A 13,938-nucleotide genomic window follows, 5' to 3' on the forward strand; every position below is an offset into this window, starting at 1 on the left:
TGTAAAACTACATCCTTCTCTTATTTCTTTCAAGAAAAAGGTCTTTTAATTGACAAAGGAAGAAAAAAGTAATTACTTGATTTTAGTACAAATAATTTTCTATTAGAAACACTGTAGAGTCCACTTGCTCTCAAAAACTAAGCCTAGTTTCTCTTCCTGCTAAGAAAAGATGTTCATTTTGAGCCAATTAACAAGATAAGTAGTTGGGTGAGCCTTTCTGCTCATCTATCTCACCTGAATATACAGCAAATTCCAACCCAAGTCCTGGCTCATCCATAAAGCCTTTCCAATGCCTTGGCCAACACTGATTGTTTTCCCTCTTAAATAGGACTCCTAATGTGGTCCCTGCCTGACCTGGTTGTTTAAGGATCAAAAGGAAACCTCCAGGAAAGCAATTTGTAGAGCGTAAAGCAACATAAAAGCAGAAACTACAAGTCTAATCTTTAAAGAAAATTTTATTTCCTTAACCCTTTGACAGGGATCGTATTTTTTTTTTTGCTTCTTTTATATTTTGCCCCAAAGATTTAAAACAATGTTGAGCACATAGTAGGAACTCAACATAATCGGTTGAATGGCTTAAAGAAAGAGCAAAAAATCAGTATTCACAGCGAAACTTCTTACTTCCTATTTCACCAAATCTGCATTGAAAGCAGATTGTCAGATACCAGCCTGAATCAGTGTCCTTTCAATTATTAGAGTAAAAGTGTGGCTAGACCACTCGTTCGAGATACCAAACTGAGTCCATGTCTTTGCTTCTCCTCCCTCCTGAAGCCTCTTCATAAGGAGGTTTCTATTTGCTTGTTGTTTATTTTTTTATCACAAGCACAAAACAGAAAAGCATAAAGAATAAGGGACATCAGTAAGTGAAAGATTTGCATCAATAGGAAAAAAAATGGAAAAGTCCAAAACACAAACAGTCGATGGGATCTGGCAAAACATTAACATGTGTTAAATCTAGGCAGTCGATGCAGTAGATAACCTGGATTGATGTTTTGCATATATTTAAAATATTTCATAATCATAAAAAAATAAAAGAAAATTGAAAGCAGCTGAAAGGTACAGATGGGTGAAGCAGAGCAGACAACTCCACGGCCTGCGATGAGCAGAGGGGCTGCCTCGCAGAAGTTAGCCCGAGTGTGTGGCAGAGCCCAGAAGGCTCGGGAAGACCCACGTGGGCCCGCAGTGAGGAATGGGCTGATATAAGGGGAGTAATTAAAAGTCTATCACAGGGGCGTCTGGGTGCCTCAGTCGTTAAGCATCTGCCTTCGGCTCAGGTCATGGTCCCAGGATCCTGGGATTAAGTCCGGCATCGGGCTCCCTGCTCCGCGGGAAGCCGGCTTCTCCCTCTCCCACTCCCCCTGCTTGTGTTCCCTCTCTTGCTGTCTCTCCATCAGATAAATAAATAAAATCTTAAAAAAAAAAAATAAAAATAAAGGTCTATCACAAACTTCTCCATTTCCCAGAAAGATAGCATCCACTCAAGCATTTACTCCCAGACTTTAAATGTTCAAGGTCTTTCTCGGAGCACCTGGGTGGCTCAGTGGGTTACATGTGGCACTCTTGATCTCAACTCAGGTCTTGATCTCAGGGTCGTGAGGTCAAGCCCCAGGTTGGGCTCCATGCTGGGCCTGGAACCTACTTTAAAAAAATTTTTTTTTTCAAGGTCTTTCTCTAAAAATCTAAAAATTAAGCTAGTCCCTGGGGACAATGAAGTCAAAGTGAGGATCTGCGATCCAGAACATAACTTTGTCCAGCATCTGCGAAACCCCAGACCTTTCCCGCCTTACACTGAATTGAAGCCTGACTCTACAGGAAGCCCACCCAGCTCACAAAGCTCCCAGCGGTCTTCCTGGACCCTGATTCTTATATACAAACAAGCATAAAGTTCTACCAGGCAATCACAGGACAGACTATATCCAGTATGATAGAGGTATAACAGATACACAAACAGAAAACAGGCCCCTAAAAAAATAAAGATAATTTTTTTAAAAGGGAAGAAAACTTTAAAAATAGACAAACAACAAACAAAAACACGTCTTCTGAATCTGCTTAGAGACGCTGAACGGTGTTGTACTCTCATAGCAAGAATGGGAATGAAGGCAAAAATAAGAAAAACCTATATTATTAAGAAAGAAAGAGAGAAAGAAAGAAAGAAAGAAGAAAGAAAGAAAGAAAGAAAGAAAGAAAGAAAGAAAGAAAGAAAGAAAGAAAGAAAGAAAGAAAGAAAGAAAAGGAAAAGAAAAGAAAAGAAGGAGCTCCTGCAAAGAGCAGCTATGAATGAAAGCAGAAATTTAAAGTTCAGTAGTGGGTAGATGCACCTATTTGAGGAAACCTCCAAAAATTAAAAAAAAAAAAAAGGAAAGAAGGAAAGGGGACAAAGAGAATTAATTCAGGAGGCCCCGCATCCAGAAGAAAGAGGAGAGAAAAGTAAAATGAGGAAATTACCAAAGAGACAGGAACAGCAAGGCCCCCAAAGTTGAGAAGAGAACAGAGCACCTGGGTAGGAGGGGTTCCCAGGGGCTGAGTTGGGGCTGCTCCCTCGCCATGCCCTGCACTCAGAAGCCCAACCCTGACTCCGTGTTTCATTCCAGAGGTTTCTACCCCTTGGACTCGGGCACCTGGCCACTTCATTCCCACCTCCTGACCTGGGAGGGTTTGGAGTCCCACTGTCTGGCCTCACACTCGTCAGCAAAGAGCGAAAACAAACCTGTTTACTTTCTTGAATGAGCTAAGTAAGGCACCATCCTAGGACAAAACCTTGGGGCCAGAAGGTGTTTCACCTGCTGGGATGGCTGCAGAGGTGGGAGCTGTTTTGGAGAAAGGGAATTCCTCGCTCCTGGAGTGAGTGGTACTGACTCCCCTCCCTTTTCCTCACTGGAGAGAGAAAAACCACCATAGATCAGCCTCACTATGCACCTCAAGAACTTTACCCCCAACCTTGCAAAGTTTATATTTTCACTCATAAAGTGTCACTCGCATCTCCATATGCATGAGGCCCCATAATTAAAACCAGACCCCAAACTGTTTTTAGGCTGTGATGACAATATTTTGCACTGTACAGGATTCTGAGAATATTTCAGGAAACCAAATATCTGTGCAAAGAAGAACATACAAGGATATTCATTGCCTCATCAGTCCTAACAAAGGAAAGACGGAGGTGTCCTGAATGTTCAGTTCTATGGAAATGGGTAAATAAGCTGAAGTGTATTTACACAATATAGTACAGTGATCCGAAATTATTGATCCCGAGGAATGTTTAACGGCATGGGAAAACGTTCATGGAATAATATTAAACCGAAAAAGTAGTATAAAAAATACACAATACGGGGCACCTGGGCAACTCAGTCAGTTAAGCATCCAACTTTTGATTTTTGGCTCAGGTCATGATCTCAGGGTCCTAGGATCGAGCCCCGAGATGGGCTCCCTGCTTAGCAGTGGGTCTTCCTCTCCCTCTCCCTCTCTCACTTTTGCTCTCTCTCAAATAAATAAATAAAATCTTCAAAAAAATACAATTCCAACGGGGGGCGTAAAGGCCTAAACATGTTTATATGTATGTGTGCATGTGCGTACACACACACTTACGCTCTTATATGTCTGATAGGAAATAAATATTCTTAAGATATTAACTGTATTTTTGTCTCTCTAGGTGGACTACGGATGCATTTTATTTACTTATGTGTATGCTTGATTTGTTTCTTACCCAATCTTCTAAGTTTTCTGCAAAGTGTATATATATATCATTTTTATGATTGGAGAAAAAAAAATCATCGTGAAAGATAGGAAAAGATGTGCCAGGAATCAGATTCTCTTCACACACAGGACTGAAAATAACAGGTCTCACCCTGAGAATCAAGTTCTTTGCCACCAATACTCCCATCATCCTTCCTTCTGCTCCCCATTCAGTGGAAAACCTAAGCAAAGAAAACCGGACAGGAACCCATTGGGCTGCTTCCATCAGGTGCTGATTGCTGTTCAGGTACACCCACACCTGGTGATGGCTCAGCTGCAGGCTCACCTTGGGGCAAAGGAGAAATCATATGCCAGTTTTTCTGGCATGTTTCTCACCCTGGGCACCTTTCTACTCACTTACCTGGACGGCTGAGATGCCGTATTCCTGTTCTTCTCCCGTGGAATCCACCTGGCACTCACCATCTGGCTGACGTTACCCGCGAGTAACAAGTGATCCTGAGAAAAAAATTACAGTAATTACAGCAGGAGCAATTTGGCAGTGATACCATTTCATTAATCTTCTTGGAAAGAAAGGAACTTGCTCTGCATTCCCCCAGGCCTATGGTCTTTCAAAGAGTGCTGACTTGGATTCTGTTCACTTGAAAGCATTTAGCAGTTCCCCATCCACACCCTAAAAATACATGTCAGCCTCTGGCAAACACTTGTGCCCCAAAGAATGGTCTAAGGAGTGGACACCCCCCATGGACGTGGCTTGTCACATTGACCGATCTCAACTGGTTACTTAGAAAGAAAAAAAAAAGGCCGTTCCATACCTGAGCTGTGCCCATTGCCGGTGATTCATTTTAATTGTCACAAAAAAGATTTGATATCGGGTGACAGGTGCATTCAGGTAGGGGAGAATCCAGGTCCAGGCTCCATTGGCACTGATAGGTTATCTGAGGTGGACAAGTAGGCACGAGCCGCACGATTGGGGCAAACACTCAGAGCATTTACTGTGACGTGAAAAATCCATTGCACTTCCCCACCAATGCACTCGCTTCACTTCGTCATGAGAATTTGCTGGCTGCTTCCACCTAGCTCTGAGTTTAACCCGTCACAACCTTTCCATGCCTTTCCTCATAGGGTTAACGTGAAGATCAAAGAAAGTAATGCACGCAGAGAACCCAGCAAGGCTTCTGGCCCTGAATCAAGTGCTAGTAGGAATCACAACAGCAAACAATAACACTACCTTAAACAGGAAAGAATCTACAAATCATCCTTGAGCAGACAAGATTAAGGTCACTGGTCTCTTTTTAGAGCTGGAGCTAAAACTCAAGTCTCCCGACCCCCAGTTCAAGGTTTTTGAGTTGTCCATAGCACTCATTGGCCACTTAGCAGGTGGGGTACAATGTATGTTTTATGTGTTTCCTGAAGCACAATATTCTCTAAATACCTGGCCCTCAAAAAATGTATGTTAATAACAATAGTCTGTAAAGAAATGAGCTCCTTCCCTGATCCATGGTTCAATAATCAAGGTCGCATTAACTCTGTTGAGGACACAATTCTTACTTTTTCCCAAAAGGGAGAAGACTTCTTTCCAAGCCCTTTTGTGTAATGTGCTGGGGAATTATTAAGGGCTATGTTTGTCAGATTCTTCCCGTAGCTGCTTGCTTTCTCCCTTACACACTCCCCCAGACCTCCGTACCCCAAGACCAATACTGCTGTCTTGGCATTCTCCACCCATATAATCAACATCACTGGAAAAATAGCGTAAGTGACCTATCCAAAGTCACACGAGAGCAGCTTGCCTGTGACATTGAGTGGAACATTTTCCCAGAAACACCCTAACAGTTCCATTATAGCCACCGAAGACTAAGAGTTAGGAAAATCATTTGGAAGCAGCTTTATAAAATAGAAAATAGATGGTCACAGTGCTTTTATACTTATGGCTTTATTTCTTAAGTGATTTGTATTTCTGCTTCCCTGTAACATCACACAGGAGGAGAAAAATCTTACAGTTTTTGAAAAAAGGAAATACATACACAACTACATATATCTACTATTGTAGACAGAGTATAGCATCTTAAGGTAGAGCATATCTTGAGGTTCTAGAAAATGAGAACAGAGAAAAGCCAAAGAGATTTCAAGATAGCATTAAGAGAAAAGGAATATAAAATTGCATAAACAGCATAAATATTAACACATCCCTGTAGATAATACCCCACTGGAAGGGGGGAAAGTGTTAATTTGCTCTCTCTGGTAATAAGATGATGAGGGATTTTTTATTTTTTCTAATTAGAAAATCTTTATCGGGGCACCCGGGTGGCTCAGTTGGTTAGGCGTCTGCCTTCGGCTCAGGTCATGAGTCCAGGGTTCTGGGATTGAGCCCCTCATTGGGTTCCCTGTTCAGTGGGGAGTCTGCTTCTCCCTCTTCCTCTGCCCGTCCCCTGCTCATGCACACACACACACACACACACACACACACACACACACTCACTCTTTCTCTCAAATAAATAAATAATAGTTAAAAAAATCTTTATCAAATATACATGGAGACTAAGCCACTTACAAGGAGGAGGGGCTTCTAGGAGATCCTAAAAGAGGAGGAGAGAGTCATGGGGGATGAAGGTCTTCTGCGGGGAGGGGGGAAAGGGGGCAAGATGAAGGATTCAAGGTTGGGAGCCCCTGTCCTTTAAACATAAATGTCTTTTACAAATGTGAGTATACCTCCCATCTTGTATCTGGAGAAGGGCGTGAGAGGCATGCCCTTCACCATCACTCTTTGGGGAGAGAAACATTTTAAGGCAAGGTTGAGTCTGTCTGGAGGGCAGGACACTGGCATTATCCAGTTCATTCTGAGCATCGCTCCCAAGGGGTGTTCGAGCTGCTAATTTTCCCCAGGTCAGCTCCAGCCTGAAGCGTTCTGCCCACAGACTCAAACACACAGGAAACACACAGAAGCGAACACAGGAAGCCGAGTGTCAGACGAAATTGGCACAGGGAGGTGTGGGCTGCCCCTTAATAACCTCAGTGTCACTTAGGAACAAAAGGCAGAGTGCTGGGGACACATCACTAGGTCTCTGGACACATTCCACTTTCAAAAAGAAGTTGGAGCCCAAGAAAATGGGTCTCAATACATCCAGTTAGGACTCACGACGCTAGTGCAAAATTAGCAAGCCCCTTCTAAAAAGAACCAAAAATTGAAGGTCATCAGGCCATCCCACGTACCAGGAATCCTCACAGCGGCATGGATGGAAACATTCTGCTTCTGGAGAGATCTGGTTCAAACGGAACCCCTTGGTTAAACATAGCCTAGAAAGGGCGCCTGGGTGGCTCAGTTGGTTAAGCGACTGCCTTCGGCTCAGGTCATGATCCTGGAGTCCCGGGATCAAGTCCCGAATCGGGTTCCCTGCTCAGCAGGGAGTCTGCTTCTCCATCCAACCCTCTTCCCTCTCGTGCTCTCTGTCTCTCATTCTCTCTCTCTCAAATAAATAAAATCTTTAAAAAAAAAAAAAAAAACATAGCCTAGAAAGCCGGGCATAGCTCAGGTGATCTCCTATTCTGACCCCCTGTGAAACTCAAATCCTAGCCATTGTCGAGGAGGCCAGTTCACAAACAGTCTCCAGAGAGCAGAACCCAGACCTGGATGTGGAAGAGAGAGAGATTTTAGGAAGAACCCAGCTCAACAATTCGAACTGGTCTCAAGTGGAGCCGTGTGAAGAGGAATGAGCTTGGAAAATGGCCAAAGCAGAAGCAAGAGCTCGTCGGTGAAGCTCCTGAGCAAGATGGGGGCAAGAAAGAGGAGGCCAGGAATGATTTATAAGGTATTCTCACCCTAGCGCCTCCCCCCATCCTTTCAATTTCTCATCAGAAGCTCAGGGCGGCATGGAGGGAACTTCAGAATCAGGTGAATCTGAACTTGAACACCAATTCTGTCCCTCAGTAAGTGTGTGAACCTGAGCAAGTTATTTAATGTCTTTGCCTCTAAATCTCCTTATCTGTAAAGTGGAGTGATGCTCCTTACACTGCGGGGTGCAGTGATAAACAGATACAGCGTGTGTAGCGTGGACCCTCCCTTAAGTACAATGGGAATGGTCACCATTATGCACATGAGGACCAGGTGAGGATTCAGACTAGAATAGACCCTGCACACCATCTAGTCTGTCTTCCTCACTTGATACTGGAAGAAAGCGAAGTCTAGGAGGTGTGAACAACCAAATAACCCAAATCTGACACTAAGGTAGTGGTTGAGGCAGTCCACAGCCAGTTCCATTTTCTACCCACAAATCCCATACTTTCTCCCCACCTCTCAGCTTAGCATACTATCAAGAAATCCCTTTCCATCCAAGACCACCCCTCAAGCTCCAGAGGGGACATTTATCAAGAACCACTCTCTGCACAAATCAATGTGCCAGACGCAAGAGAGGCAGTGACAAAGCATAAGATGTGTACCCATGGGGAGCCCACAGCCTATTGATGAGGGAGCCGGAGATGGTTATCACAGTCCCTAGAGATGAAACGATATGCAGGAAAGGCAACCTGAACCCCACATTCTCCAAGCCCAAATACTGAAGGGGACAGGTGTCCAGCACCAAAGTCATGTTTCTTTATCAGAAGTATGAACATTGCTCTTGTTTCTAGACCAGGATTTCGTAGCGAATGCTTGTAATGTTGGCCACAGCCCTGGGACATCCCAATGGAAAAGGACGGAATCACTTGTAAAATTTGACATGCACATCATTTTTTTTTTTTTTTTTTTAAACCAACATCCTTCCTTCCTCTCTCCAGAGCCCGGCCTTGGGTATTAAAGCCATATGCCTTCACATCAGCCCCTTGAACTATTTTTAAGATTTTTCCTCGGCCCTTAAAAAAACCTTCTTGCCCTCAAAAAGGGGCTTGCTCGACCAACAGAATATAGATAGGCATTGTAATCAGAACTCGAGGAAAGTGTACTCGACCATGGGGCCCGTATCAAGGGGATCTCTTAAGCCTTAAGGCTATCCAGATGATGGCACTTGACCTGGTCATGTTATGTCTCTGGTCTCAGTTTCCTCATTTGTAAGTGGGAGGAATAAGATTAAGTGAGTGGAGGGTGAGGGAAATGAGGAAAGGTGGCCCAAAAGAGACAAAGTTCCAATTATAATATAAATCCACCCTGGGGATGTACTGTGCAGCATGGTGACTATGGTTAATAATATATTTTTGCATATTTGAAAGTCACTAAGAGAGTAGATCTTAGAAGTTCTCATTACAAGAAAATAACGTAAGTACGTGAGGTGATGGGTGTCAAGGACACTCACTGTGGTGATCATTTCACAATCTATGCAAATGTGGAATCCTGCCATTGTACGCCTGAAACTAACATAACCTTCTGTGTCAATTACCTCTCAATAAAAAATGCAAGAATTAACTTGAGCGCTAGAAAGCCAATAGAGGAATGAAAACAAAATATTAAAAAAATATGTGATTCACACGAGAAAGATAAAAGAAGAAGAACAAACAAGCAGATGAGACAAAGAAAATAAGCAGCAAAATGGCAGACCTGGGAGTCACTTATTTCAGTAGCTGCACCAAATTTAAATTACCTAAATATTCCAGTCAAGGGGAAAAAAAGCAAGAATCAAATAGATGTTGTTTATAAGAGATATTCTTTAAATACATAGGGAACAAACAGATTAACAAGAGATTTAAAAAAATGTGCCATGCTAACAGTAAGCACAAGAAATGGGAGCGACTGTATTAATAACAGACAAAAAGATTTCAAGATAAGGTCTATTACGAGAGATAAAGAGGAAAACTTCCTAAGGGCAGAACATCCCCCCAAAATCTAACAATTCTATTCATGCATCTAGTATTTACATATCTAATGACTGAGCTTCAATATAATGAAGTAAAAATTGACAGAGAAATAGAAAAAAAGTTAAAATTTTAAAAATTTAATGGGACGCCTGGGTGGCTCAGTCAGTTAGGCATCTGCCTTCGGCTCAGGTCATGATCCCAGGGTCCTGGGATCGAGTCCCGCATCGGGCTCCTTGCTCAGCGGGGAGCCTGCTTCTCCCTCTCCCACTCCCCCTGCTTGTGCTCTCTCTCCCTGACAAGTAAATAAATAAAATCTTTTTTTAATTTGTTTTTAAAAGATTCAGTGAGTAATTGTAAAATAACTGGCAGACGTGCCTCAGATACGGGCTCTGAGCACAAGAAGATAGGGCTCTGTGTCCCCAGTTGCCCCCTCCTCTTCTCCATCAATCTCCCGTCTGCTCTCATCTTTTAAATATTGGTTTTCCAGGTAGGATTGTAATGGAAGGGAGAGTTCCACCGCTTTAAAAAGACCTAGTGTTCCCTAAGGGCTCTAGCAACCTGAAAATCCTCCGACTTTCTGACATCCCACACTTCACAAACATTGGGAACACATGCTGGTTGGCCACTCTGATCCCAGCCCAGAATAAGAAGCCTTTTTATTTGTGAAGTCAAGTTTAAAAGACTGAATTTTTTTCTTTTTTCTTTTCTTTCTTTCTTTTTTTTTTTTTTTTGGCAATGTGACTTGAAGTGAATCAAAGCTTTACAAATGCTAGAATTCTCATTTTGAGATTGTAATGGTTACCTTCCCTTTTAAAGACGGTGGAGAGTGTTCTCCAAATCAAAAGCTCTTTCTTACTAAATAGTAACAATGCCAGCCTTTATAGACTTCCCAGCAGAACGCCTTATAGGAAATCATTTTATCTGATTCTACTACCCAACAGCACCTTTTTTGATCTTTCCAAGTCCCCCCAACCCTCTTTTTTAATCTATGTCTGATGCTTCGCTTTCCTCAAGAGTATAAACTTGCAGTGCTTCGTTGTTTCCATTCAGAGAGACAGATTTCAAATGGAAACTGTTGTTTTGGATTTCAGGTAGCGCGCTTTATTGTCCTTTATTTTCTAAAAAAGCTTAAATTTCCTTGTGGCGCTGTGAATCGTTTGTCTTTCTTTTTTTTGTCTGTTAATTTGAATGTGATTTGAACAAGTCCTTATGGGATTTTTTTTTTAATCCCACCCCACCCTCCCCCCTCCTTAGCTTGAGCCCACTGAATACACAGCCATGCACAAAAATGTCCCCGGTGAAGGGGGACATGATGGAGTCACCCACAGTGGAGAGAAGTGGGAGGGGATATGCAAATACTGAGACAGGAAGACTCCAGGAGGCCCTTGAGGACTGGGCCAACGTCCTGTTTGTCTTTCTATTTGTGTCCCCCATGGTGCTTACAGTAGGGTCCCCGTGCTACTGAAGATCATCATTGTAGAGCAAAGATGTTAAACTTTCTCTTTGGTAACCTCCCCTCACCCACTTTTGCAGACACCTCCTCAGGATGGAAAGTAAGTATAATGTTTCACTGCGTAAATTTGAAGGAGGCTCTTGACGTTTTCATGTGGTGCAAACACTTACTTTCGTACCTACGATCCCCTCACTTTTCTCTCCTGAAAATACAACATCCCCCCTTCCTTTCGAGCTGATCCTATTCAAAGACCCAAAAATCGTCTCTTCGTAGACAGTTACACAGACTTGAATTTGAATCCCACCTATCATAAATCTTAGCTATCCAAATAGCGCACACTGCAGGCATATGAGGCATAAAGTGGTTACTTAGGTTATAAATTGGCGGGGGGGAGGGGGCAGGGGGAGATTGGGTTTTGCAAGATTTTTATTTTGAAAAGTACACTAGCTACAGGGTGGACAAGTGGGAGGTTAAGTAAAAGGGATAGAGGATGGAGTCAGGAATTTATTGCTGAAGACTAGGCAAGACATTTTAATAGCTTAGATTAAGGAGGTAGCAGCAAAGAATGAGAAAATGGATGGAATTTGGGTGTACTGAGGAAGTAAAAATAATATAATTTGATGACAAATGGGATACGAACAATGAAGTAGAGAGAAGTAGCAAGATCAATTCTTAGATTTCAAGTTTATGTGACTGTAGACATAACAGTACCGTTCTCAAAGATCTTCAGAGGAGACTGTGTTTAGGGGGAAGAAGAGAAGATCAGGGGTTTTTATCAAGGCTGGGAGGTGCTAAGTGGATCCAATGCGGAGAGGCCAGGGATGCTGCTAGGCATCCCCTAATGCACAAGACAGCTCCCACAACAGAGAATTATTTGACTCCAAAGGTTCATAGTGCCAATGTTGAGAAAACTTTCTTAAGAAAATGAAAAGCATGGGGTGCCTGGGTGGCTCAGCCGTTAAGCGTTTGCCTTCGGCTCAGGTCATGATCCCAGGGTCCTGGGATCGAGCCCCACATCGGGCTCCCTGCTCTGCGGGAAGCCTGCTTCTCCCTCTCCCACTCCCCCTGCTTGTGTTCCCTCTCTCGCTGTGTCTCTCTCTGTCAAATAAATAAATAAAATCTTTAAAAAAAAAAACCGCTTAAAAAAAAAAAGAAAAGAAAATGAAAAGCACCAGAAATTATAACTGTGTGACAAACACACAGATTTTTTTTATTATTTAAATATCTTGTAAAGACCATGGATTTTTAAAGAAATAATATGTAATGCAATATAGGGTTGATAACCTCATGTTACATTACATCTTATGTGAAGTGTTACATAGTAAGTGAAATGAGTGACAATAGTAGCACAGAGGGGCCCCTGGCTGGCTCCGTGGGTAGAGCGTGCTACTCTTAATCTCAGGGTCGAGAGTTCAAGCCCCATGTTGGGCGTAGAGCTTACATTAAAAAAAAAAAAAAAATAGTAACAGCACAGAGGCTGAAAGGAGAAATGAAAGCACACTGTTTTAGGGTTTTTATACAAACACTCAGTGGTACTATGTTACCAGGTGACAGACTGAGATAAGATTAAAATTTATACTACAAACCCTAAGCAACCACTGAAAAACAAACAAAAAAAATTGTTGCTCTTAAACCAACAAAGTAGAAAGATTATTGCATATAAAAAAACATAATATGAAGTGGAATAAAAACAACACACAATGTAAATAAAGGAAGAAAAAAGAAAAAATACATAATTTAATAGTCCCATTTTTAATTATAAAATACTGAAGGCTTCCCCCACTAAGATCAGAAATGGGGCAAGGATATCCACTCACCATTTTTATTTACGTACTAGAAGTTTGAGCCATTGGAATAAAAGGAGAAAAGTGTTCTATATTGTAATGAAGTCAGTCTGTCTTGGTTCACAGACAACATGATCATCTTTGTAGGAAATCCAAAGAAATCTACAAAAAGCTACTAAAACCAATACATGTGTTTATCAAAGTTACAGGATACAAGGTCAATATATAAAAATCAATTGTTTCTAAATATTAGCAATGAGCAATCAAAAATGAAAATGAAAACACATCCTTGAAAACATCATCAAAAATATAAAATAGGGATAAATCTGACAAAATATGAGCAAGAAATTTATACTGAAAACTGCTTGCTGAGAGAAATTAAAGACCTAAATAAATGGAGAGATACACTGATTCATGGATGAATATTGTTAGGATGTCAATTCTCCCCATTTGATCTATAGATTCAGTACAACTCCAAGCAAAATACAGCAGATGTTTTTGTAGCAATTGACAAACAGATTCTAAATTTCTGTGGAAAAGCTGAGGCCCTGGAGGAGCTAGAACAGCTTTGAGAAAGAGCAACCACCTGATTTCAAGATTTACTAGAAAAGTACACTTATCAAGACAGTGTGGCGTTGGGCACCTGGGTGGCTCAGATGGTTAAGCGTCTGCCTTCGGCTCAGGTCATGATCCCGGAGTCCTGGGACCGAGTCCCACATCGGGCTCCCAGCTCAGTGGGGAGCCTGCTTCTCCCTCTGCCCCTCTCCCCTCTCATGCTGTTTCTCTCTTGCTCGCTCTCTAATAAATAAATAAAATCTTTAAAAAAAAAAAAGACAGTGTGGTGTTGGCAACCAGATGGACAAATAGATCAATGGAACAGAATAGAAAGTCCAGAAGTAAACCCATTCATATACAGACAGTTGACTTCCAACAAAGGTACAAAGTCAATTCAGTGGGAAAAGAATAGTTCTTACAACCAATGGTGCTGGAACAATTAGATATTCTTATGCAAAACAACTTCAATCCAAACTTGACGCCATATGTAAAATTTTACTCAAAATGGGTCACGGGTCTAATTGCAAAATACAAGCTTCTAGAAGAAACAACATAAGAGAACATTTGTATAAATTCAGGTTAATAATTCTACAGTGAATAACCTTGTACATAAGTATTTTGTATTGTTGGGGTTGTGGTTTCAGGGTAAATTTCTAGAAGTAATAACGCCAGGGTGAA

The sequence above is a fragment of the Eumetopias jubatus genome, unplaced genomic scaffold, assembly GCF_037043125.1.
Source record: "Eumetopias jubatus isolate StellerSeaLion01/CBP00866 unplaced genomic scaffold, mEumJub1_p1.0 scaffold_10, whole genome shotgun sequence".
In the NCBI taxonomy this organism is placed as follows: Eukaryota; Metazoa; Chordata; class Mammalia; order Carnivora; family Otariidae; genus Eumetopias; species Eumetopias jubatus.